Source organism: Callithrix jacchus, chromosome 14, assembly GCF_049354715.1.
Source record: "Callithrix jacchus isolate 240 chromosome 14, calJac240_pri, whole genome shotgun sequence".
In the NCBI taxonomy this organism is placed as follows: domain Eukaryota; kingdom Metazoa; phylum Chordata; class Mammalia; order Primates; family Cebidae; genus Callithrix; species Callithrix jacchus.
Genome location: NC_133515.1, coordinates 55,242,856 through 55,270,510, shown reverse-complemented (window position 1 = coordinate 55,270,510; position 27,655 = coordinate 55,242,856). Strand labels below are relative to the sequence as shown.

The following is a 27,655-nucleotide window of genomic DNA, read 5'->3' as shown; positions in this document are numbered from 1 at the left end:
TATTTTCAGGTTTCATACAGACCCAGTAGCTGAGGGTTCAAAATGCTGCCAGAAAAAACATTCCATTTTATTTACAGTCTGTTTAGAAGGAAAACTCAAGCAAATATACCAGAATTTCTTCGTAGACATGTTCAATACCAGTTATTGAATGGAGAGTGTGTACTATGATCTTTGCTGGTATAGGAGGAGCCTGTCATTAACAAACACTGACATATTTTCACAGAAAGCTCCTCATCCTTGTAATATACTGAAAAACAACAAAAGAGAAACTTATTATTTCTAATTTGAGGAAATAAACCTCCTGGATTTATGGGGGGCATACGATTGAATTTTAACACTTGCTCATCTCTCAATCAGCAAAATGAAGTTCCTTGTATTGCTTGCTTATTTTCCTCCAGCTCATATTGGTAATAGAACTGAACTATAATACATGTAAATCATTTTATGAAACTCAAATTGGAGGGTCACTCACGGGTATCATGATTGTGTAGAAATCAATGCAACACTGCGTAGTGGTGGTGAGAACACAGCTTGGGCCCAGACAGACCTGGTTTTGTGTCTGATTCCATCATCACTGGCTGCTTGGCCATAGACAGGTTTCACATTTCTTCATGTGAAAAACGGGGGTTTCAATTATGCTTACCTCATGGAGTTATCTGAAGATTAAATGAGAAACTATCTGAAAAGGACTTATAAGGCTTGGTGTACAGTCAGCTCTCAATATGTCTAAACTATAGTGATGACAAATCATCACCACTCATAATGGTAGCCTCAATAGCAGTGGCCTCAGTGGTAATATGTATATTCCTATTTCTAACATTGTATTATTTTCTTTGGATCCATATGTACACATACAGGATAGAATTGCTTCAATGTCTGTTCAGATCAAAAGTTCTGGATGAATTTTTCACCTTGGTTTATTTCACAGCAACACAATTCATATGACTGAACCCTTCAAACCTTTCTCTTTGTTGAAAGACCACATTGTTCATTTGGATCATTGGTTTGATTCTAAGAACAGTTTATTCACTGCATGTGCACAGAAAACCCAGTTCTGATATTCTAAGTGCTAATTAGTTGGTAGACATTTTTACTCTTTCTTTCTGCATTCAATCTAAATTTGTAATGCATTGTATTAAAACAAGATTTCAAAACCTTTGAAGTCCAGTGAGCAGCATAATGGCGTGGTTAAAGGATATGTCAGGGTTACTGAGTAAGACAGCCCAGGAAGTTTTGCCACTATTGGCTGATCCTTAGCAATATCCATTCACCTAACTGAGCCTCTGGTTCTTCATCTATAAATCAGAAGAATAATACTTCCTAATATCATTTGGGTGTCAAAATTAATACAATGCAAGTAGAACTCTTAGCACAATGCCTGAGAAATGACATGTGCTTCTTAAGTGGTTACTACTATTTGATTTTTTTGTTCTATATTTATACAACTCATAAAACTGTAATGTTTATTTCAGGGCAGTGAATAAACATTCAGATTATATTTATACAACTCATAAAACTGTGATGTTTATTTCAGGGCAGTGAATAAACATTCAGATTATATCCATTCATTCATAGTGTCAGTTCACAAATATTGATTGATCGATAACTTATCTGTAGCAGTTACTGTACTAGACCTGAAGGAAAATAGTAATCAATAGAAACATTCTTAGAAAAGAAATAGTAGAGCTTTGGGGTGGTGTGGCAAGAGTGAAAAAGTAAACAAATAATTTCAGTAAATTAATTATAGCATCATTGCTTATTAATTCCCGTTGGGCTTAGTAGCTGCTTTGGCTTGTCTCACTGCAGCTAACAGCTCAGAAGACCAGGCTCTGGGATCTGTGGATTTCATGTACAAATATTTTGCTTCCAAGTTCTGCAGACCTTTGCCCTTTGTTTACATAGCTCCTTCATCCAAACATCTCAAGCACTTAAAATTGGCTCAGAAACCTAGTATGTAACTTCCTAACTTAGAAGAGAAACTAAAAATGTAGAGTGTTGACATAGTGGCAGGTAAAGAAGCTCGAGAAAACTACCCTCTGTTTTCAAAGGTACCCTGTGATGTCCTGTCCTCTATTTTCCCTTGCCTTGGTATAGTTTCTTCTTAATTGGTTTTGCATCTGATAAGATGAGCATTGAACATTTGCAGTATGTTTGTCGTCTGTTGCCAATTACAAGCTACTGATCTTCAGCAGGGCCTGCCATCTTTGCATTCAGCACAGCCTTCCCCCATTCTATTTGGATCTACTGGCTTAGTACCAGACATGGAAGCGTATGAAAGAGTAAAGGAGAATGAATAATCCTGTTTAGTTTTCTTGGAGCAAAAATGTTTTGGAGAAATGAGTACCCCAGGGGTCCCCTATTTCCTTTACCTTTGTGAAAGGCACACCCTATGCTTTAAATAATGATTCATGTGGTATGTACCATATCCAAAGAGTAAATGCAGAGATGAAAGCTTCTATTTATTCTGTACAGTGAAAATAGAAATCTGGAAACAGCATCTGCTTCTCATTTAAATGTATTTTTTTCTAATTATTTAGATGTATAGAGGCATCAAGCCAGGTTTCAATCAACAAGAAAGGTCTTGTGCTATCTAAACAAAATCTTATGCCTGAAGCCACTGGTCATAACACTTAAAATAGCTTAAAGACCTTCAACAGGGCTTTTTATGCAAAGCAGTTGTATAGCATGGGTCATGAACAAATATATTATTTTTGCTTAAAATTAAGTCTGAATGTAGGGAGAAATATTGCTGGAAATATATTTCCTGATCCCTAAAAATACCTGGTAATTAACCTTGGTCCAGTGTCAGCTTACCTTTTGAAGAATAAATCCTGGAATCATGACTTTTGTGTCTTGTTTGTAGTGAGGAAGAAAAAAGACTAGTGCTTTGGGAGATTTTATTACATGGATTAGTTATTAGGCGCATTTAAAAGAATGCAGTTTTTCAAATATCAGCTTATATAATTATGGCTCCCCCAGTTCCATGACTCAAAAATTAGGAGACTCGAATAAACAAACTCTGGTTTTCAGAAACTCTGAAGCTATTCACAATTAGACATAGGTGAATAAATATACCATAAAATTTAGGAGAAAAAGGAATCAGACATTTGGAGGAAAAGGGTTTCAAGGACCAACAAGCCTTTTCAACATCTGGATGTGGGAGCCCAGCCAGCGTGGTAGATCTGCAATTTCCAGAGAGGTCTATGCTGCACAGATGATCCCACAGTCACGTTGAAGATAGAAGCAAACGAGTGTTTGAATGAGGATGAGAGACGGCTGGCCCAGATTGGTTTAGAAATGCTGTTTTCAAGGCAGTGTTCGAAAATGAAGCTACCCCTTCATTTTGGGTTAACCCCTTCCCTCCATGAAGACAAGCCTTTTAGTATCTTTTTACTTTTTCTTTTTCTATTCTTAGGTACACTTAGACTGCTCCTCTGTACAGTTCTGACCTCAGATTGACTTAAGAGAAGTTGATCTCCTCTCTCCTAATTATTCTCCATATCAACTTCTGGCTTATTAGAACTAGAGGCTGAAAGGATGTTGATTTGGGGAAAAACTGTATTTTCTATTTTTCAGGTAATTTTTTGTCTGCTCTGTAGATGTAAATTGAAAAGTTTTTTACTTTTTGAAACTCTCTCTCTCTCTGACTTGCCTACCATGCCTATTTTAGTCTCATTTTACTAGCTCTCCAACCTACTGCACTCATGACCTTCTCTGATATATGATAATTGAATTTAGGACAAGAGTTTACATTTTTATATTTTTTTATGATTTATAACCTGCCTAATTTCAAAAAGGATTTGAGGCAGCAAGAGTAAATGGCACTGGGAGTTACATGGATATTTTTACTCTGCGTTTGGCCCATTTTCTTTTAGGCTGCATACATTTCCATAACTCTGAATGGGGATCATGTTTGGATGACCTTTTGTCCAGGGTAGAATTCACAGAATTTCAGAAGGTAGAAAATGAATACCTCAGTATTTACAAAATCACCAGAGGTACATCTGAATGAATTAAATATTTCTACTATTCCAGTTTTGGTAATGGTACTAATTACATTGTTTTATACTTAAGATATGTTTCCTCGGAGCGGGAGGAGGTGGAGATTTAAAGCACCTCTTGGATTGCTGTGTGACTTTGGGAAAATTACTGATTACTCTGAGCTGTCTATTCCACATCTGTTAAATGGGGATAATAAACCAACAACATGTTTATTATGAGGTCATTGGAGGATCAAATGAGATAATGTACCTGTAAAAGCTTAGAAAACAATAAGTCACTATATATTATGCAGTCAGCGTGGGCGAATGCTTTATTTACTTCAATCTCAGTCTCATACAGTGAGAGAGACCAGGCCCTAGCTCTTTGGGATGCTTTAGGAAAAGGGCTTCATTGTGTTTGGACTGTATTTATTGAATGTATTTGAATGAGTGATCATTCTAAGAGCAGAAAGTCATTCAATTTGATTTCACAATAGGGTGATGGGTGAAGCTGGAAACTACATTCTCAAATGCATTATGCAGAACACAGGAAACAAAACCACTTTTTAAAAGTGACTCATCTTTAATATCTCATAGCAGTTTTGAAATACTTCATTCATTCATTTTTATAGCAATCTCTTAATTGAGAATGTCATTAACCGCTTCGCAGAGAGAGGCAATCATGACCTGAAAAATTAAGTGGTATAATTTACAAATAGGCTTTTGTCTGGCTGGAGGTTTTAGCTTATTCAGGACTTGCCTTTAGATTATTTTAGCAACACATGCTCCCCTTTTCCCATCCCATTGGCAGTATATATTTTGGGTGCCTGATATATACTGAAAATGAAAAATAGTTTTTGATATGTTGCTTTTCCTGGTTCACATTGCAGAGTCTTTCTGACCCTTTTATTCTCAAAATCAAACACTATCATTTTCCTTCTTCAAAACATTTTATCTTCTCACCTTACTGTCTATCCAAATTTCTTCCCATGTGGGCCAGACAAGTATGTTATGAATGAGTGAACATTGGGCCCACTTCCAGCTTTTCTCCGTGAAACCAACTTTGACTCAAGTCTTCAGTGAGTTTCCTCTGTTAATTTTTTTTTCATTTTTTTTTTGAGATGGAATCTCACTCTGTCAGCCAGACTGGAGTACAGTAGCATGATCTCAGCTCTCTGCCACCTCTGCCACCCAGGTTCAAGCTATTATCCTGCCTCAGCCTCCCGAGTAGCTGGGACTACAGGTGTGTGCCACCACACCCAGCTAATTTTTTGTATTTTTAGTAGAGATGGGGTTTTACCATTTTAGCCAGGATGGTCTCGATCTCCTGACCTCATGATCTGTCTACCTTGGCCTCCCAAAGTGCTGTGATTACAGGTGTGAACCACTGCACCCGGCCTCCTCTCTTAATTTCTTTACAATTCATAGTCTCAAAAATTTAGCACTTTAAAAAATATATTCCCTTTCGCTTCTTTTAAAAATATTTTGTCCCTTCTCCCCACCCTGACGGTATTACAAGCTGTCTGAAGAGGGCTGATTTCTAAGTCAAATAAACTAGAATGAAACCCTAGTACTGCCATTTACTAGTTGTGGCATCTGAGGTACATGGGGATGAGGATAATAATAATTACTTTATAGGGTTGTTGAAGGGGGTAAAAGAGGCAGCTTTTATGAAGCATAAAGCATGTTACATGAGCTCATTTAATTCTTGTTCTGAGATTAATTTGCCAATTCTTTTCTAGGCAAAGCTTTCCTTTTAAGGAGTTGAGGGAGAGAAAGACCTCTCTTTTTTTTAAAAACCAAGAACACAAGTCTCCAATTTTTGTCCCCCAAAACTTACGGCCCCTTAAACTATTGAAGATTTTATGAACTTTCACTTAATTTCATTCTTACAGCTTAGTTGTTGATTGCTTTCAGATCATTTTTCTTAACAGACATTAATTGAGCTCCTATCATGTGTCAGATACTGTACTTGACAGAATGAAGAAAATTTGTATTAACTTCTGAAATCCCTGTATGAAGATCTGTGAAATAGTTCTTTATGCCTTGGATTCATACAGTATTCTTCCTTTCCCCATGTACATGTGCCATCTTAAAAATTAAACTTGGGCAAAGGAAGAACCCAGTGGATTATAGCATTCAAAGTTACTTGTAACAGGCTGAACACCTAGGATACTGTTTGTGCAAGGTATAAGCCATACCCAACTCATGTCATCCTATGGCTATGATGCTTACATTAACATATTGTTGTATTCAAGTAACTATGCCTTGCATCACATCATTTGAGCCCCTTTGTCTTTATTTTATTATTGATAGATGCATATACACTACTTTAACTCATGGTCACCATAGTTTACCCCATTTTAAGTTTCTACAATCCATTTAGTCATAAAACACATTGATCCAAAAGCATTATTTAGCTAGTCTAACAGTATTAACAGTCTGCCACCAAAAATTTCTGACAAATTTGTTTTGTAAAGGTCAGAGCATTCCTAGTTTCTAACTAGGATAAAGCAGCTTACTTAGATTTACAAAACAAAAACAAAGCTAAAACGAGTTTGCTTTGATGACACCAGAAACTCAGTAATTGTTTGTCTCTTTCCACTTGTAGTAACGGATAGCAAACGGAATATTATTCATGTTGGTAGTTTCATGGAGTTTTCATGTTGGGAGATACGAGCTAGTCACTTGTGCCTCAGCTTGTGGTTTATGATCCTGCAGCATTGGCATAACCTAGGAGTTCGTTCAGAATGTGGAATCTCAGGCCCACCCTAGACCAACTGAATCAAAATCTGTATCTTCGCAAAATACCCAGGTGATTTTCATAGCGTTTAAATTTTTTGAAGCACCATTCTAATCCACCTCTGCCTCTGTCCCTTTTTAAGAAATGAGAAAGTTCAAATTCAGAGTTAGTGCAGAGCTAAGATTAAAACCTCAACCCCCTGTCTCCAAGGTTACTGCTCTCTTCTGTGCTCCAGGCAACCTCAGTAGCTTCTGAGTATAGCGTGGAAGTGAGTAGCTCTTGCCCAGTTGCTTACTATGGGTCTAGCCTTATCTCACCTTCCTTTTCTGGTTGAGTTTGGCGGTCTAGTAAAGAAGACTGCAAGATTAGAGAATCACCTTCTCTTTAACACCCATTCCTTTTCTGTGAGAAACAATTTGGCTTATCATCTCCTGTTGCCTAAAGCCTCCCAAAGAAGAGTGAAGCCTTAATGAGACCAGAACCCTCTTATTGTCTTGAATTTTAGATGTTTGTCAGCATCTATGATAGCAATTTTACCGTCTGACATTCTTTCTCTAATTCACAGCTCATGATTGTATAGTGCATCTCCATTCATACGAGGAGGAGAGAAAAAACTGAGCCAAACCCTGTTAACAAAACAGTCCCCTGAAGGGCTATAATATTGCTCAGTGGTAATATCATCCCTATGCATTTTATCTTGTACATGAAATCTGGGCTAATTATCATTTTCTCATACAGTACATTTTAGACCATTGTGTTTTTGTGTCCCTGCCTAGTTCATTAAGCAGGGTTTTACGGCTTCTCCAGTAACAGGATTGCTATTGACACTTTCATTAGACCCATAATTCAAATGCTTGTCTGCCTTCCAAATGGAAGCCTCTGAGTCCAGAACCACAATCTGGCCACCGACCGTATGTTGGCTTTTAGAACTGTCATAAACTCATCATCACATTCAAGTTCTTGAAGGGTCAAAATCTGCTTTCTTGGTGAACTGTCTTCATCCAACAAACAGTCAACGTGTTCTCCAAGAATAGTCAGCCAAGTTTTCTCTGTCTCTCTCTGAAAACTCTTCCAGCAGTTCTCAGTGTGGTATGACTATAGCATAAATAATCAGTGTCCACATTTAAATATTAATTCCCTGATTTATTCATTCATTCAATTATTTTTACCATTTAAGACCAATATACCAAATAATATGGTAAGTGCTGTAGTGAAGTAAAGATGAATAAGATGGTGTCTGCCTTGGAGTTTCTTAGAGTCAGAAGATATGTATATAAATCAGTATGTGAAAAATTTTACCACTCATTTGCCAGCAGATGGAATGGCTATGTTTATAGATTTCTGTGCTCTAACTAATGGCTCTTATCAACACTGGCTTTTTACCAATGGTTCAAATGGAAATAGACTCAACTAAGTAGAACTGAATATATATATGATATATATCACAGCATATAATGTTAGGAGCCAATTCTCCAGAAATATATCTGATGGACTTTAGAGAGAAGGTGTGATTGGATCAGAGACAGCAATTGCTTTAGTGAATCGTGAAAAATAGTCTTTCATTATTAGTAAGATTTTGGGTTTCTCTCTAAAAAGCTTCAAGAGGAAGTTCAATGAAAATATTTGATTTAATTTGCAATAACCTTTTTTAGGGGTGCCTCCTAGAAATCAAAAAATTTTGCTTTTGACTGGGTGCAGTGGCTCACGCCTGTAGTCCCAGCACTTTAGGAGGAGGAGGTAGGCAGATCAGTTGAGGTCAACAGTTTGAGAACAGCCTGTTCAAGGTGGCAAAATCCTATCTTCACTAAAAATACAAAAGTTAGCAAGGGGTGGTGGTGCATGTTTGTAATCCCAGTTACTGGGGAGGCTAAGACAGAAGAATCACGTAAACCTACGAGGCAGAGGTTGCAGTGACCCGAGATTGGGCCACTGCACTCCAGCCTAGGTGACAGAGCAAGACTCTGCCTCAAAATAAATTAATAAATAATAAATTCTGCTTTTAATTTTTGCAGAAGTAAAGATCTTGAATGTTAGTGAAAAAGCAGATTATGTGCCATTAGTGTGCAAGAGAAGATTTTAACCTTTACAGAAGACTTAGCAATTTAATTAAACAGAAAATTATAGATCATATTTTAAAATATACAGTTAGATATGTTTGGTTTAAATGACTGCTGACTGATTGGGTACTTTGCTTTTGCTTTCTGTCCAATTAGATCACAGAGAAAAAAAATTGTTTTTTGGGTAGTTTTCATCTTCCTTATATCTATGCCTAAAAAAAAAAAGAAAAGAGAGAGAAAAAATGGAAAAGACAAAAGTATGGTCTGGTGCCATTTATTCAAGTCTTTACATGGGTGTTGAATTTACCTGAGCACACACATTGGATTACCTACCTCATTAGCTTTCTTCCAACCAAACCCAGAATTGCATTCCTGAAATGGAAAGGTCCTTTCCTAGAGTGGACTCAGACTGTTAAGCAGAGGAAGTGTGTGAGGCTGGACTCCGCTGCTGATTGGGGTAACGTGGCTTCATTTTGCAGTGATATTGCTGTGCTATTGAAAAATGACTTCAGTATTCTTCCTAGTGCATTTCATTCTACCACGTGCGCCTTCATAAACATGTCCAATTGCATGACGGAGGTCAACGACAGTGTAGGGTTCAGAAATTGTTGCTTGGAAATCACACTCACTTAAATACCTGAATCTGTCCATCAGCCATGCCATAGCTTATTCCAAGCCTGTGCAGAAGAGGGATTTGCAATATCCTTGCTTTTCATTTCAAGTAGCATCACTCACTTTAAGCCAGATATTCAGGCCTCTTCAGAAGCCTCCAGGGTGAAGGACAAGTAAGAAGCAGCTTATCGAATCTTTCACAACTGTGGCCAGCTACGTCTACTCCTGCATCAAACTCAGTCCATCTTTCTTTGGTATTTTATTTCAAAATCACATATTCTTCCTTTTACGTGACAAGTAATAGAGATTTTGCCACACAATTCCAGGATCCAGATGGCTCTTTTGTGGTTCTATACATTTAATTGATCACTATCCAGGTTGAAGTCTGAGCCAGAATGTCTGGGATGGAAGAAGAGGACATAATGTTTATTTTTGCCAGTCCTTCTTTGGGTTATCTTCTCTCATCGTCTATAAACTCAGGTTGCATAACTGCATTCTGGTTTTTTTTTTCTTTTTCACTTGCAGGGACTTACCAATTTGGGCTTCTTCCAGGAGCTGAAAACTGATTACAAATATGAAACAGATTTCACTACAGGACTTGAACTCTACATTAAAAAACAACAAGCTCCCCAAAATAATTGAAAAAGATCTTCACCAAAGAGCAGCAGCAATGTGAATGGCAGGACGTGAAGCAAGTTAAGAGGTAAATTTTGAATTAAAACATCTTTTCTTTGTGGCCAGATATATAGAAAATATTCTTCTGGGCTTAAGGTAACATTCTTTCTCAGGTAAAGGTCAGAGGACGGAGGATCTTTTATATAATCAGCAAAAAAATTGAATGATCCAGGCTATTCTGGGCTTATCTGTCTAGCTCTCAATTATAGAAATGTTGCAGAATGCTAGATTCTTTCTATAAACATCATTTTGGAGGAGTGGGCTTGCTTAATAAGGAAACATCCTCCATGGACAGCATCCTTGGGGACATTTGATAGTTTATTGTGCTTCAGAAATTCTGGTGCACCATCTTGAAAACCTAACTCCTGATTACAAAGGATCAAAAGGGGCAAAAGGCAATAAAGCCTTTAAATCCTTTTTATCTTGATGTTTGAGAAAAAAATATACAGAAAGTGGATGGAGCTCCCCAGAATATAAAAGGTCATCTGGAGTAGGTACTTGCCATCTTAGCTTTTTTCAGTATGAAAAGAGGGAAAAACAAATATGTGCATGTGTATGTGTTTATACATACATATACATAGGTATACTGTGTGCATGTATATATATATGTGTATATATATATATATATACACACACACACACACACATGCAGTGAATACCTCAGTCTCAGTTGTTTCTCTCTTCTGGCCTATTAGATAATTTCTGGCTTCATCTTTTCTGTCCTTTCTGGATAGGCCTATGAGTTGCCAGATTTATTCTGGGGGGTTTATGAAACAGAACCTAAAGAATTGGGGAAGAATAGAAGGAACAAAAGCCATGATGACCTACTCTCTTGAGGAAAGTAGTGAGTTTGGCATATAGCAATGAAAGGCAATCAATCCTCCAGAATAAAAAGGCAGAAGGGGGTAGGGTGGCTGATACCTGAGGTGTATGTGTGGAGAGACTCCAGTGAGTGAGGATGTGGCATGAGAATTCTGGGAGATGGTGGGAGTGATTTGGGAAGAGATGATGGAGTTTGAACAGTGAGCATGTGAGCTCACAGAGTGAGCTATTCAGAAAAGCGGGTATTAGAAAATGAGAGATGATGGGAGGTATTAATAGTAATTGCCATGGACTGTATTTTTGGCTTTCCTTTATTTCCTCAATGAATGAGTAAAGGATAGAATCCCCCAATTTTCAATGAAATGTCACTTCAGGTCTGAACACATGGGTGCAGCCTTTGATAAGGTTTCACCCACAAAGCAACTATCTCACTGGGTACTCTGGCAATGGGATATTTTAAAAAAGAAATCATACTGTCTTCTCAATGCCCAAGCCTCTGCTTGACCACTGGTTTTACAGTTTTCTTCATATGGCCTAGTTTTATAAAGTGCAGAGCTAAGAAGCAGCTGCCCTCAGCTTTAGCCTTGGAGGAATAACTAACTAGTTGCAAGACCCCAAGTCATTCATCTAAAGTAATAATGGGCACTAATTAGGGATATAGGACTAGGGAGTCACAGATTTTGCACAGGTTATTTAACCTTCTTCGGGCATTGTTTCCTGTATCTATACAGGTGGGACATTAGAAGAATCTCCCTTGTGGGGCTTTTAAACGAAATGTTGTTTGCAAATTTCACAGCTTCAAGCTCAATAAATGTTAGCCACCATTGTTACAGCTGCTATGATTATTATTGGTGGTGGCAGTGTTGTTAATCCCTGGCCCTCAGTTTCCTCATCTTTAAAATGAAAGGATAAGATAAAACTTCCTCTATGCTCCCTTCCAGCTCTAAAAATACTTTCTATAATTCCTGAGTTGAAGAACACCTCCCACAAGAAACAGGCAACGGGCCATGAGACAACTCGTTTTCACCCTAAGTCTCTTACAAATATTCAGGTTATTTTAAAACGCCACTCCCTGGAGAGGGCCCAAGATTTCATTTAACATGAGCTTTGCCAACTTCAGTATCTTGCTCAGTACTACTTGCATACTTGTATTACTGAATAAGAAAAAGGGTTGGATTTTTTTTTCCCTCTTCCCATTTATCACTGAACCTACTTGAACGACTTACAATTTATCCTGTAGGTATGGCCACACTAGTTAGTAGTTCTGCCATTTACAAAAAACATAGATATTATCAAAAGTATATTTTTCTTTCCCTTTTTTCCTCTACCTTCTTTTTCCTCTTTCTCTTTTTAAAAGAACATATTAAAACCCTAGTTCTTTTGTGAGATGAAGCAGACCATCTCTTTCAAAGACTGTTAGGCTATTTCTGCTCTTTCCTTGATTTGCTTGGTAGCATCTCAGCCACAGGAATACAATACTGATAGAGTTGTTGATTGGTCCTAGAATATATCACAGTCCCTAAATACGTGAAATTAAAAAAAGAAAAAAGAAATCAACATGGTTCTGAAAGGAAGGTAGTTAAAATTCAGAAAGAGAGATTCTTTAATTAACTTAATAAAATTACTAATGGAAGCATTTTAACTGCTAAATTTAATTTACTTGTCAAGATATCAGGCTACAAAGAGGAGGGAAGAGTAGGAACTCTGCTTCCCATTATGATGTTCTCTATTATAGAATAAATTTGCTTAAAATGAAATATATCACCAAACGCCATCAATGACATCTTAATTTGGAACAGCCAGTTGAAAAGTAATTAGACTATGAAGCAATCAGTTCTAGTAAATCAGTGTTTCCCTTTACATAAACATACATTTTTCCCCCCTATTTATATACAGGAAAGACTAGACCTTCAGGTAGTAGGCAGGCAAAGAAGCCGATTCTTTTGGCTGTCGGTGTTTCTACTTTACATTACCAAGCTGTCAAAACAAAATGTTTTATGATAGGATTAAAAAATGTATAAGCATCTGATTTGATTTAGTGTTTATATTTATATGTTGAACTGAGGAGAGTTTGCTTATCATAGGGGTTTAAAAGATTTACATTTGTCTGCTTCTTACTTCCAAAATGCTTTCCAGATCCACAGGCAGCCCTGACACCTTACTTCAATGAATGAAGCCCAGTCAAAAATCAAACAAGAGCTCTGCTTCTCCCTGCAGGGCCTCTCCTAACTTATACAAATAAACGGAGAGAATGTGGTTGTTAATGAGACACGGTTTGAGAGTGAGGTGGGAGTGGTTAAAATTATCCCTTTGTTTAGCCACTGAAAATTCACCATTAGGAATTTTTCACATTGAAACTGACCTTCCTAAAAGTGTGTTTGTTTTCTCATTGTTATGAAAAGCACATAAGTGACAGGGGTGAAACAGAAATAACGCCTATTTAATTTGATTATAAAAAGTTAGCACAATTTGGCAAAGAAATACCAAAAATTCAAGTATCAAATTACTTTATAGTAGGAAACATTTTCTGTATGTATCTTTTCTGATCACTTTAGTACCCCACAAAGAAGATGTTTTCAACTTCAATTTACAGACATGGAAATGGAGGCCCAGAGAGGTTAAGTGTTTGGTGGAGACAGTGGAGGTAGTTAATGGAAGAGCTGGTGCTAGAATTAGGGCTTCTGGGCCCCTGATACTCTTTCCATAACATCTGCTTCTGTGATGGAATCCCATCTGTTATATGCTGAGGGGAAGAGGTGTGAGAAAAATAACTAGAGGAGATATCAATCACTCAGCAAAATATTTATGAAGGACATCATTCAGATATTAGGGGTGTCACCATTGTCACCAGCAACAAAAAATCAGATAGGATGATGAATTATGTCAAAGAGAACATTAGCTTGGAAGGTAGAGCCTATCTTGCAATGATATGCTTGTGTTAGTATGTATTATTTCCAGTGGCAGAGAATGGTGTGAGAAAGGAAAACAAAGAAAAATTTTATAGGGAATGAAAATAAGCTGCACCTTGTGATTAAGAGAGAACTGTAGGAAGTCTCTGAAACGCCCTTCTAGGATCTGCCAGCATACAAATCACTTAACAGTATGCAAATGACCTGGCCTTAATAGAGTAAATCAAGTCCATCCTTCCCGAGGCCTATTTAGAAATGTGATCATTGATAACAGCATCACAAAGTACTATTCCTCACTGGAAAACACAAGATTGGAAGGAAATCTAATATGGATGATGCAAAGGGAGTAAGTATGAAGATTCGCAATTGTAGACAGGTGTGAAGTAGCCTAAGACAATATAATGAAAGTGTAACAGCCTCCATTGCATGGTCAAAGTGAAAGAACTGGGCAGAACACAGGGACTGCAGGGCCCTTATGCCTCTAGGAGTCTAGTAAAAAGAGTCTGTTATCCTCGGTGGCTGCTCAAGATCCATACGTAACAGGACAATTGCCCTGAGAGTGGAGACAGCAAGAACTATATAAAAATAGATAGAACAACTTAAAGTTAATAAAGAAAAGATAAGAAGTATGAAACTGGGAAATGAGATATTGCTAGTAAAAGAGATTAAATGGAGTAAGGAGGTCTTTTATAAATGTATCAGGGAAAAAAAGTGATCCTCAAGAGAAAAAGACTACTGAATAAATAAGAGAAGGGTATGAAATTAATGATAGCTGAGATATTGACTTCCTGCTTTAAGTCAGTTTTTAAGAGAAAAATGAGAAGAAAATTTGGACAGCTGGAAGGCAATAATGACTTTTAAAAATAAGTATTGACAAAGAGGATGGGAGAAAATTTAGAAAAAAAATTAAACATTGTGGCATATACAGATTGTAAGTTTTAGATAATATGCTTCCTAGGGAATTAGATTCCCTGCCTGCGAACAATAAACAGACATGGAAGAAGGACAATGCAAACTAAAGAGATGTCGGAAGCTCTTCAAAACAAATTTGTTTCATATAACAGTAAAATAATGGTTGGGGCATATTGGAAAGGCAGACACAGGACAGGCTCTCTAAGTTGTGAAAATTTGTGGCATATTTAGTCATGGCTGTGTGGCAATTACAATTTTTAGAAAATTGGTGGAAACGTTCTTCTTATATTCAGTGAGAAAGGAAATAAATTGGATACCCCATACAGTTAATATGTATTATAGAGACTTTAAAATTGCAAGAGAAGACTGTTACTATTTTATGGGAAAAATGGAAAAATAATGCAGTCCTTAAATATTACATAAGCATTGAAATATTGATTTAAATAGGTATAGAAAATTGGAAAATTTAGACCACAATGGAAAAAAAATCACCCAAAAGAAAATTTCAGATCCTAATAAAATTTCCAGATTAAATTCTCAAAATTCAACCAGTTAATAGGAAGTTACTAATTGCTTGGGAATAATCATTTAGGGAAAGTTTTGTTGGTTTTAGGCAATATATTTGTGTGGGATAAAGATGCCAGTGTAAGTGTTAGAGTTTTACAGAGAGAGCAGTTTATTGACAGTGAATTCTTAAGTTAGTGTCTTAGAATATTTGCCCCTGAACATTTTCCTCAGCATTCCTACCTGATAGTCTGACTTAGTTGACAATGTGTAGTTAGTGGGGCTCTTTGGCTTCTTGGTTTCTCTGATTTTCAGTGTTTTCTTTTCTTCTCACAAGGTTCTCTTCCATAACTAAAATCATCTGAGATTTGTGGTATACCACTCCATGGACACACGGGTCCTATGCTCTTCAAGGAACCTACAGCTCCTGCCCTGAACCAGCTTACAGTCAGTCATAAGTCAAATCCACACTTGTGGTTCCTTGCTAGGTGATTGCCCCAGGCACAATGAGAGAAGAATATAAAACAATGAAGTCCTAGGGAAAGACAGGTGGCAGAGGTGAGACTCAGCTTTCTCCCTGAAGAATGTGTGGAATTTAGACATATGGAGCAAAGTGAGGAGAGAGCAGTTCATCAGTCCAAAAGTCTAGAGGCAGAGAAGTGCATCTGCACCAGTGGATGGTGATTTGATCTTTTCTGTTGGAGCAGACCCTTAAAAGGCAGCAGGGTACAACTGTGATGTGGTAGGGCTGTTTGGGGAACTGAAGACCTGGACACGAATCAGGGCTCTGACTTTTGGGAACACCGTTTACTCTCTAATGTTCACAGTCTCCATTTGTATAATGGGGTTCATTCTTATCCTTAGTGGCCTGCCCTGAGAGGCTCTGAACCATGGTACAGGTACATGGTTAAAGTGGCCATGCCATCTGCTTCCCACTTTCTACCGGCCTCTGCTTGGCTTTCACAGGGGTTCTATTCCCAAGCAGTTACTTTTCTGCCTAGTGGCATTTGATTCCCTGACTCATTGCAGTTAAGCAATTATTTTCAACTAAATAATTGTTTAATATTTCTTTCAAGATCTCTAAGACAGTTTAAATGTTTTGAACTAATTTTTGATATTTTATAACAATTAGCTCAAAGTAAGGTGGGAAGAAGATAACCTGCTTTCCAGTTGGATTGTGACTATGCTGTGAAGATAGGGAGTTTATGTGGAGAAAAAGAGAAATTCCATTCCACCCACGGAATAACAGAGACGATTTCTGACTAGAATAGTAGCAGATTGTGAGTGAGAGGTGAGTGGGCACTGCTGATCCTTTTATATAAATCAGACCTCAAATCCGATAAAAGAGTGTCAGCTCTTGTCACTAAAGAGTGGTTTGTGAGCACTATTGAAGAATGGCAGAAGGGATGGAGAGACGAAGGAAAAGGAAGAAAGGAAGCGAAAGAAGGGAGTAAGGAATGTAGAAATTATCAAAGAAAAAGTACCTAGGAATGTACATATTTTTTAACAATCTATTTTGAAGTAATGTCTATCAGTGGTTCATAATTGGCCACAGGAAAGAGAGAACTTCATTTCGTGGTTCCTTTCTCTTTTTTTCTGTTGCTCTTCTCTATAGAATCTTCTATTGAAGACAACTTTATTGAAGAATATGTGAAAAATATTGATCCATTAATTTTTGTTTTCATTGGTAGTTTTAATAAAATTTTTGTACCCCAAACATTCTCTTTGAGGATCACATGATTTCTTTCTCTTTTTTGAGACAAGGTCTTGCTCTGTCGCCCAGGCTGGAGTGCCGTAGTATGATCTTAGCTCACTGTAACCTCAGCCTTTCTGGGCTTAAGCAGTCCTCCTGCCTCAACCTTCCAAGTAGCTGGGACCACAGGAACATGCCATCACATCCAGCTAACTTTTTAAATTTTTTGGAGAGATATGGTCCTGCTCTGTTGCCCAGGCTGGTCTTGAACTCCCAAGCTCATGTGATCCTCCTGCCTCGGTCTCCCAAGTGCTAGAATTATTGGTGTGAGCCACTGTGTCTAGCCTTTGAAGTCTTTAATGTCTTAGTTTCTATGCTTCAAGACTTGATCCCCAACTTCAGGAAATCAAAGTAGAATATGCACCAATGTGTATTTAGGAAGAGCTGAAAACTACCTGACTAAAAACTTAGATGCTAATATGTAATAGTTAATAGTGAAAAGTGCCCTTTTAGTTGTAACTAAAGTTCTTATGAATAAATCAAGTTATTTTTCTCTTCTGGCAATTATACAGTATTTTAAAGAGATTATCTCATCTTTTCAGAGTATTTTTGCTAATGTATTATTCAAAGAGCATAGAGAATAATGTATACAACAAACTATATGTAATAAAATGTGTACAATAAATAATATATAATAAACAATAAATATGAGAATACTACATGTCAGAACTATGAGACTCAGCCAATGCTATATTCAGAGGTGAAGTAATAGCCTTAAATATTTTATTTCTTTGGGGGAATAAAGAAAGGATAACTACAAATGAATTCAAAGTAAAACTCTAGAAATTAAATAAACATAAAATTATCAGGAAGAAATAAATAAAGATAGAAACCAAAATGAGAAATGTAAAGATAGTAAAAGTGATGAATCAATCTCTGGGTATTAGGAAAATCTATTTTATTTTAAATTTTATTTTAATAATATATTTATATATCAATTATACTTATATATTTGTATTTATAATGTATGATATTTACATATTATATATAATGTTATTGACTTATGTATTTTATCAGTTATTTTATTAATTGACAAAACCTTGCCAATTACAATGAGGGGAGGGGATACCACAAACAAAATTAGAAATGGGAGCTTGAGTTTTAGAGTAGATTCAGGGGTGATAAAAATTATGAGATAACTGTGTACTTATGTTCCAGTATGTTTGAAACCACAGTGAAATGAAAATATTTTGGAAAAATATAAATTGACAAAATTATTTGAGAATAATTGGAAAGAAATAACTAAAGTAGTAGCCAAAGATGAAATTAACTAACTTTTAAATAAGATTTTAAAAGTGGCTAAAATACTACCTCTGAAACAAAACAAATCCTGGGATATTCAAAGGCCAATTAATTTTAAATTATTCCTAAGTATAGACAAATATTGAAAACTGCCTAATTCATTTTATGATGTTACCATCACTCTGATACCAAAAAACAAGAAAGAGAGTAATATAATAAGATTTAAAAATCTACAGACCTCTTCCACCTATATATATTTATAGAAATAAAAAATAAAATAACTGTTTATAATATGAATAGTCTTTTCATCATGGTAGGTAGGCTCAGGGTGCGTGAGGAGGTCATTAGACGAGGACTCACTCCTGGAAAAGTAGCAGGCAGGTGAAATACCTTCATCAACTCTGACAAAATTGAAGATTACAGAAATAATTAGATAGAATGTGTTTTTAGAAAATGATTTGTTTTGGGGTATTTTTACTGAAATATGGGGGCTAGGGTTAAAGGTGGCTCACGCCTGTAATCCCAGCACTTTGGGAGGCCAAGGCGGGTGGATCACAAGATCAAGAGATCAAGACCATCCTGGTCAACATGGTGAAACCCCATGTTTTTTTGTAAAAATACAAAAAATTAGCTGGGCATGGTGGCACTTGCCTGTAATCCCAGCTACTCAGGAGGCTGAGGCAGGAGAATTGCCTGAACCCAAAAGGCGGAGGTTGCGGTGAGCTGAGATTGCACCATTGCACTCCAGCCTGGGTAACAAGAGCGAAACTCTATCTTATAAGAAAAAAATAAATAGTCATGCTTTATTTTGTATTGCTTACACTATTTCCAAGGTTAGCATTTCACAGAACCATTATAAATCAGCATTCTGCATTAAATCCTCAGTATAAGCAGACCAGTGCTACACCTTGCACATCGTTCAAAGAGGTAACCTTGTTAATTGCCAATAAACTTCATGCATAGTGGGCCCCTTCAGTGTATTTGTTAGTGATCTGACTTCTTCTCTTTCCACCCTGTGTCATATCCATTTATAAGGTCTCTATTTCTTTCTATACCTCTCTTGTTCCTTCCCTTTCTTTTCCTCTTTTGCTCCCCGTCTCCCCTGCCCATTCTTTGTATTGTTTTGGGAGTTTGGTGAGCAGGGCCTTTTTCAAGAGAAACCTGAATGGCACCCTCCTAGAGAGGAAAAAGCTGCCTTTAAGAGCCATTCTTAATTTATGGGTAAGAGCTGCTACGGTACCTGTGTGAGGTTCCCATGAGAATTTACTAAATGTGTCTCTGCCAATACCAATGACCGAAAGAGACCTTCCATTAACTTCTGAATTAGCCAAATGGGACAGAGCTTAATCTAATATATGTTATTTCATTTTCTAGGTTACTTGTTTTAAAGGAAATAAAGTATACTCATAGGCTGTCTAAAATCGTCCTGGGAGATGTGCATGGAAGGACTCCATCTAAACAGTATTGGCTTCTGATAAAGCTGGGTGCATGCCTGAGGGCCCAATTTAGCTTGGTGGATGCCTTTCTCACAGTAGGCAAAGCAAGTTCCTAACTCCAAAGAGCTTTGAGAGAAATTGCACATTAGTGAGAATGATGAGTGCTTGCACTGGAGTTCTAAGATACTGTGGATAAAGGGGCTTTTTTCTCTACTGATAGCTCTGCCAATACTTACTTAAATTCTACTTGGCGGTGGCATTCCTCACAGTAACAAATCTTTTCTCTTTGGCTCGGTATGACCAGCACTATGAACAATCTAGCCAGCATTTGAAGCAAATTGGAAACTGATGAACTGGAGCTAAAGGCTTCTGAGGAGGCAGAGTGGTACAGTGGGAGGATAATCAAACTCACTCCCTGGAGACCAAGTGTCTTTCTCAGTTCTGTCATTAATCAGCTGGGTGCTGTTTGATGTAACTCCCCCTGTGCCTCAGTATCTTTATCTTTCAAATGGGGATAATAATATTTACCTTGTATATTTTCACAGGACCATTATATTGATCAAATGAGATAATAAATATGAAACTGTTTTGCAAACTACAAAACACTACTCAAATTAAAGTGATTGTGAGTGTGATACGGCATATGGAATAGTCCAACAGGTTACTGAGTTCTTGTAGGTATCTTGGCAATGTCTTCTTGACTCTCTAGGATTTTCATGAAAGCAAAATTTGCTAAACAGAGCTAGATACATGCAGCTCTCTCTCTTTTTATAGCCAGCCTTCCCAACTGCCAACCCTATTCATAGGACTTAGGAATGTGCCAAGGTTAGAAGATTCAGACATGGGGTGTGAGCCATAACTTCTAAATCAGTTTTGGAAGGATGCCAGACCATCAGTTTAGAAAAGTGATTTGAGTGTCTTCCTAAGGACAAAGAAATACTTAGAGAGTCTATCTTTCAAGAACATGTTATTGAAACTTGGAAAAAAAGAGTTTTAAAACGTGAGAACACTAGTATTAAAAGCACTTTAAACCAATTACAGTGTATTTACTTGGATTTCAATGGAGGGGATACCCTTTTTATTATTTGTAAGTCTCAAGAACATTAGAAACACTTTACTGAAGACAATATAATATCCAAATATGAAGTATGCTGTAGTTTGTCCATTTAATCCACTTTCTTGCTTTTACCTTCTTCGTGAAGGCAGAAGAGCACTTATGTGTTTTTAGAATGCATGATGTACACTCAGTAGGCAGGGTACTTTTGGAGAGTTTGCACCCTTTGTCCCCTGGAAAAAACATATTGTATCGTACTTCCCTTACCCTGGGGTTCCATAAAGATGCTGTGTTTGAATAGGATCCACAATAGGGACAGGTCTGGAAATTTGAACTCTTAGCACAAAAAGACCTAGTTGTTTCACGGGGTTTAGGGCTCATTCTACATACATAAATGGGATCTTCCTTAAGACCATGAGTGGAAACCATAGAGGCCCAAGGGAAACCTGTGTTCACAGATGCCCAGTGTTTTTAAATATCTGTTGTTAACAACACATTGACTATTTTCAGCTAACAAAAGACTCTCAGCATTTTAGTGTCCTTTAGCCAGAGGATGGTAATTAAACAGAGTGAATATCCAGTTTTTCCTAGTAACTTCACTGTTTGGTTTTTAAATGAGTATAGGGACCCTATGGTGCATTGGTGAGACTCTGTATGTCCTTATACACATCAAACTGGGGTTTTCCTCATGCCAGCCACAAATGCTCAGTTGGATGGGCTTTTTCTTCTGCTCCTGTTTTTCTTCCTGTTGTGGAAGACTCTCCTGCTTAGACAGGCTCTGACAGTCTGTCACTCCCATAGAACAGTTCTTGGTGCTTTCCTGTTTTAGGCCAGCTTCCTGAGCCTCGCATGTCACAGTGGTACCTGGGTTCTCCTTCACTGTGATGGACACATTCTCCTCATCAACACTTGACTCTGAGTCTTGGGACTATGTCTTCTGGGTCTCACTTTCTAGAGTAGTTCCTCAGAGACTGCAATGAGTTGGAGTGGGTTTTTTCCAGGCCTTCTGGGACTCCTGGTTCTCTCCTTCTCGCCAACTACCCCATCTCAATGCAATGCCAAGAACAAGAGCTTCCCCATTAGCTAGTTCTACATTTTATTCCTACCTCTACCATTACTACTTCCTATGGCCTTAAGTCAATTACTTCACACACCTGTAGCAAGACCTCTTTCTACCATATTAGGCCAGAAGGGTAACTGTTCTAACACAGAGATTCTCCAATTATATTGATTTAAACTCAATAAAGCAGAGGGGCCAAGTTGGTTTCAAGTCAGTATAGAGCATTCCTGTTCCACAGACATTCAAAGGCCCCAACTGACAGAAGCTCTGCCATCAGCAACATGTGGTTTCCAACGTCACAATGCATCAATGGCTTTGGGCGATAGAAAGGGAAGTTCCCATAGGGAATCTGCACCGTTTTCTTGAGGCCTTGGCCCAGAAGTGGCACAATCACTTTCTTTCACACTCTGTTGACAAATATGAGTCATAAAACCATGCAGGAGTTGAGGTGGGAAGCTGAGAAATCTATTTCCCAGTAACAGCTCCAAAATATGGAAAGAAGAACAGAAATTGTATTGCATAGCTGCCTCTGCCACATACCAGGCTGGGTTACTTGGGTTACTATCAAATGTGGTAGTTATGAGTGTGGGCTGATTTTGAATGGTCTTCTGCCAGTCACTAGTTTTGTGATGATGAACAAGTCATTTAAACAATCTAGGCTTCAGTTTCTTTATCTTTAAATGGAGGCAGTTTAGTACCCACCTGACAGAATTATTGCAAGGACCGAGTGAGTTAAGTCATGTGGAGAACTTAGGCCAGAACATGACACCTATAACTACTCAATGAATGTTAGTAGTTTTTATTTCTCACTCAACCCACTTTGAGATCCTGTTAAGACTCAAGATTGAATCTTATGGCAGAATGAGATATTTACTTCCTTTGTGATGGCTTTTGAAACAGAGTGCTTCTGTACTTAATGGTGGCTTTAATAATAACAATGTCACTTCTTGAGGTCATAAACAATCTAAAATTTCAAAGGCAGATTCAAGGAAAGAGATAGAGGCAGATATGGGGTGAGGGGAATAGAGAGACTCACCATTGGCCTGGCTGGATCTTTCTTGTATCTGTGTTGCAGTGGAGATTCTTTCTATCCAGCCTTCCTTCTTTCCCCCTCTCCTTCACAAGGTCAGACTTATGGCATGATCTGAAGGCTCACTCTGCCTTCTCCAGCTCCCTGTCTTTCAGCCTTGACAGGCACTTCTTCATTAAATCTGTCACATATTTAATCCCATCCTGGCATTTGCGTCTCAGAGAACCCAAACTAATACACAAAATAAATATTTCATACGTATGTACTCAACATAAAGTGAGGCCCTTCCCGGTTGTCCTAACTCAAACCACAAGAAACTCTCTCTCCAATTTTTTGTAACTTTACTTAAAGCTCCTGTAGATACTTTATTTATGTGGGCATTGGCCAGTTTTCTATACCTCTTAGCACTACCTTTCTCAGATTATAGCCTATAAAACATATGAAAGAAGATGGAAAAACCTGCCATACTGCTGGACTAGATGCTTTCTGGAGCATGAAAAAGTGTGAGCTTGGGTTAGTACCTCTGAGTACTGACTCAGGGGTACTTGGGAAGTACCTCTGCAGGGCAACCCAGGGTTGCGCTGGAGGGGCATCCTGCTGGCTCCTCTGTGGCTCCCTGTTTTGAGGAATAGTAAGTGGATACCTGCCTGGCACTATGACAGGTACTGGGACTACAGGAGCAAGGCCCTCTTCCTGCCTTCAGACTGCTTACAGGCTGGCTGGGCATGAACAGCTATGCAGAAAGTTGCACTTCTACCTGATGAGTGCTAGGACAGGATGGTGTGTTGGTCAGGGTTCTCTAAAGGGACGGAACTAATGGGATAGATGAACATATGAAGAAGAGTTTATTAGGAGTACTGAACTCACATGTTCAGAGGGTGAAGTCTCACAACAGGCTGTCTGCAAGCTGAAGAGCCAGGAAACCGGTCCAAGTCCCAAAACCTTAAAAGTAGGGAAGCCCATAATGCAGCCTTTAGTCTGCCCAAGAGCCCCTGGCAAATCACTGGTGTTAAGTCCAAGAATCCAAAAGTTGAAGAACTTAGGGTCTGATGTTTGAAGACAGGAAGCATCCAGCAAGTGAGAAAGATGGAGGCCAAAGACTCAGCAAGTCTAGTCCTTCCATGTTCTTCTAGCTGCTTTATTCTAGCTACACTAGAAGCCGATTAGATGGTGCCCACCCAGATTGATGATGGGTCTGCCTCTCCCAGTCCATTGACTCAAATGTTAACCTCTTTTGGCAACACACTCACAGACACACCAAGGAACAATACTTTGCTTTCTTCAATCCAATCAAGTTGGCACTCAATATTAACCATCACAGATGGCTGCCTAGGAAAGGTGAAAACTGAGCTGCATTGCAGAGGTGAAGTCAAAGTTGCCCAGAGGCAGAGGGTGGGAAAGGGCACTCCAGGTGTAAAAGCAGCTGCTGTCTGGGTTTGAGGCAATGACAGCACAGAGAAAGTCTAGTCATTCTGCCTGTGGGGCCAGTGAAGCCAATGGAGATAGATGGGGGCCTGCGCAGGCAGCAGCTTTTTCTGCTCTCCAAGAGTGAGAGCTCTGATAACTGCTCTAATATAATGGGGTTGATGCCATCATGTGGGCTCATAGAACATGTTGCTATTATTGAAATGGCAGCGTACATCAAATATCTGTAAACTCTCTTAAAACAACAACATGCATTCATCAGCAATGACTTAATGAAAATTATAATAAATGGAGAAAATAGTATTAAAAATATGTTTTTTCAGTTTTCAATCACCACCTTTTCATGCCTCACTTTGCTTTCTTTTATTTGTTCTGAAAATATATTCGTTAAGCCTCAAGAGATAAGGTATGGTGCAGGGTGCATGGGTAGACAACAGCATCTTAGATTTAGTTAATTTTACATGCAACTAATCCTTTCAACCAATTACATAAAATCATGCCATCAGCCACACGTGTGCCTCTCTAGCCTTTGCCAGTATATTTTAAGGAGTCTTCTCCTGCTCTTTCTTTTCTTCTCCTTTCCTTATCTTCTTCCAGCTTCTTGGTCAGCCTTCCTCCTAGCCAGGCTCTGAATAGGTGGTTTCCAGTTGGTGCCCCTGGGGATATGGAAAGTGTCTTGGCTCTGACTGTGCTTTCCTCAGGCCAGGCAGCTTGACCACACTTGGTTACCACCCTCTGAACCCTTGACTTTCAATGCAGCATGGGCTACCAGGAAACATGAACCTGGAGGACCTCCCCTCCCACACCATGGACATGCCCTACCCAAAATACTCCTCCCTATCTTCCAGTTCCTGAGAACAGCCTGCCCTTATCCCAGTTCTATGAAAGATCACATAATATGTAGTTCAGTGTAGCAGCTAAGGAAGCCTGGTTGCCTGTACCTAGCCAGTCATGGAGATACATTTCAGACTCTTCTGTGGACTTTATGGGTCAGGTGACCCAAAACAGCTTTTAAAGATTTCCAGTAGGAACTTAATGCTCTAAGACTGACCCAAACAAGGGGCTCAAATCTTTCAAGTTAAATCAACCTCATTAAGCAAACCCAGAGGCATACAAATCTCTGTTTATGGTCATTAAACAGAGATTATTGGTTTTATCAGTGACATGCTTTTAAAATAGCAGACAGCTTATATGTAAAAATGTTGTTTCACTTGCACTCAGCTTGTTCGGGAATGTGCGTGTTATGCAAAACGGAGACATACCTGTATAGCCTCTGAAGGGTGCAGGTCCTGTCTGCTGCTTCATTCTCTCACTACTGAAAATAAATGTGTTAAACACTTGCCACACATGGGGATATTTTATTTTAAGCTAATTGGATACAAATAATTTTAATTTGGGTTATGATCCAGATGAAACTGTAAATGAACCTTTATTTTAAGCCAGATCTATCTGTCTAAGTGGCCCCACCAAATTTTTTTCTGCCATTGAAGAGCGTGCTCCTTCTCACCCTTTTGGATTCTGCTAGCACAGATATTCTTTAAAAAACAGGTAGGCTTCTCCCGTCTATGTGGTTCTTCTTTGTCTGCCAGGTGCTGTTGAAGGGCAAAGGGCATTTGAAAGCATTGGTCTTCACATAATGCTACCACCTTGCTCTTAGCTTCTTCCATCACCACATGAAAGTTGCGGTTAAAAAACACACATCAAAGAGCAAGTCCCATTGAAAAGGCAAGAGCTGCCTGCTGAGCTGGCATTCAGAGCCTGGCTTTTGTTTCAGTGGCGACTCTGACTGTCTTCGAGCGAGTTTCCTGTTAACTCTGGTGTGGGTTCTGACTCGCTCTTGATGATATTGGAGTGTGTGTTTGTGGCACTCACTTTTAATCAGTGTATTTGAGTTTCTGAAGCAAGAACTTCTTTCTCCAGCAGGTTGAAACTTTTGAATGGAAACATCATGTTTGGCCAGATATGTGCTTAACTTGGGGATGTGGTAAGTTTTAAATCTGGGTCTTCAAACCTACATGAATTTTAGGAATGGATGTTTGGGTCTTTTCCCCTCTCTTTTATTTCTTGTTTGTTAAATATGTCGATCTTTTTGAGGGAGGGAGGCTGCCATGAAGGAGTTATGTGGGAATTAATTATGGCAAGAGGCTGCTCTCTGGCTGTCTGCATCCAACTCAGTTCCCCCTGTCTTGCCCTGACCCCCTGTTTTGCCTATAGACCAGAGGGTATAAAAGATTGACTCTTAGCTAGCCCAGCCACTGATTCGCAACCAGTGGGCACCAGCTGCAAGTGCAGAAGATTCGGCTGAAGTGAGAAGTGGTTTATCCACAGAGATTTACAAGTCTCTGATAACTTCATGCATATCTCTAATGAGATTGCCTGACCAGCCATACCTAGTTAACAGGATACTCACCTACTATATTCTTGCCATTTGTTGTGCATCAGCATCCAAGATTCCAGAGTACTATTTGCTTAAGCGGCAGCCAGACCAACATTAGGCCCCGTCGTGAATGAGATAAAACATATCTTCCCAAACTTGCTCTTTGTTCTCTCTTACTTTCCTCCTTACTCCAGCCTCTCATTGACTTTTAGACCCTTCTTACTCCATAAAAAACAAAAGTTCAGGGAGCTCTGTTACGAGCTTAGCTTGGTTAATGCTTTCTACACTTGTTCTACAGAGAGCCTTCTACCCAATCCCTACCCACTGCTCCAAGCAGAGTGGTGCTTCCATTCTTAGGTGTTTTTATATATTGAACACAAATTAAAGGTTGACTCAAGGCAAGAAAGCTACTGCTAGAATGTCTTTGAAATCTACCTCCTCTATTTAAACACAGTCATCATACAGATGAGGAAAATAACTTCCAAGTGGCACCGGGGCTCACAACATGATACCCCAGTATATGATACCTTGACATGCTGAGTATTTTTGAGCTGCAGGATACAGTTCAGCTTCCAAAGCAAGAAGGTCACTCTGACCTTCTCCTACTCTTCTGTCTCCCACTCCTCTTACTCCCCCAGAACAAACCATAAAACATAGAAAGATCACTGTCTGACCTACCTCCTCTGCCTTCTCTGAAAGTTGATCACCAGACCCTCATGTGACGGGTATCTCACACTATATACCTGGAGGGAAGGAGTAGTACCACAGGGAACCAGGAAGAATCTGAGCAGACAGGCCTTGCTAGGTTTCCCTGCCTCAGTCTATTACCATTAGATTATACCCTTTTATCTAATTATGTTTATCTACAACTATCAATGTTTCTCATAAGACTTAACATAAAAGCATGCAGTTTTCCTAGGTCTTTTCATCTGCATCTCTGAAGCCTCCTGTTTCACATAAAACATTGATAAGTAAATTTGTTATGCTTTTTTCTTATGGACACATCTTTTGTTATAGGAATGTTGGCCATGACTGCTGTAGTGGGTAAGGAAAAGTTATTACCT

General features: G+C 38.5%; 1 protein-coding gene across 1 annotated transcript in view; it reads left to right on the top strand.

Moving 5' to 3' along the window:
* LOC144579163 (uncharacterized) overlaps positions 1 to 10,057 on the top strand; it is a 422,342-nt gene extending 412,285 nt beyond the window's left edge. Inside the window, exon 2 of the transcript XR_013526095.1 lies at positions 9,918 to 10,057. The gene's annotated coding sequence lies outside the window, so the exon portion shown is untranslated. The remainder of the gene's footprint in view (positions 1 to 9,917) is intronic.
* The last annotated feature ends 17,598 nt before the right edge of the window (positions 10,058 to 27,655 follow it).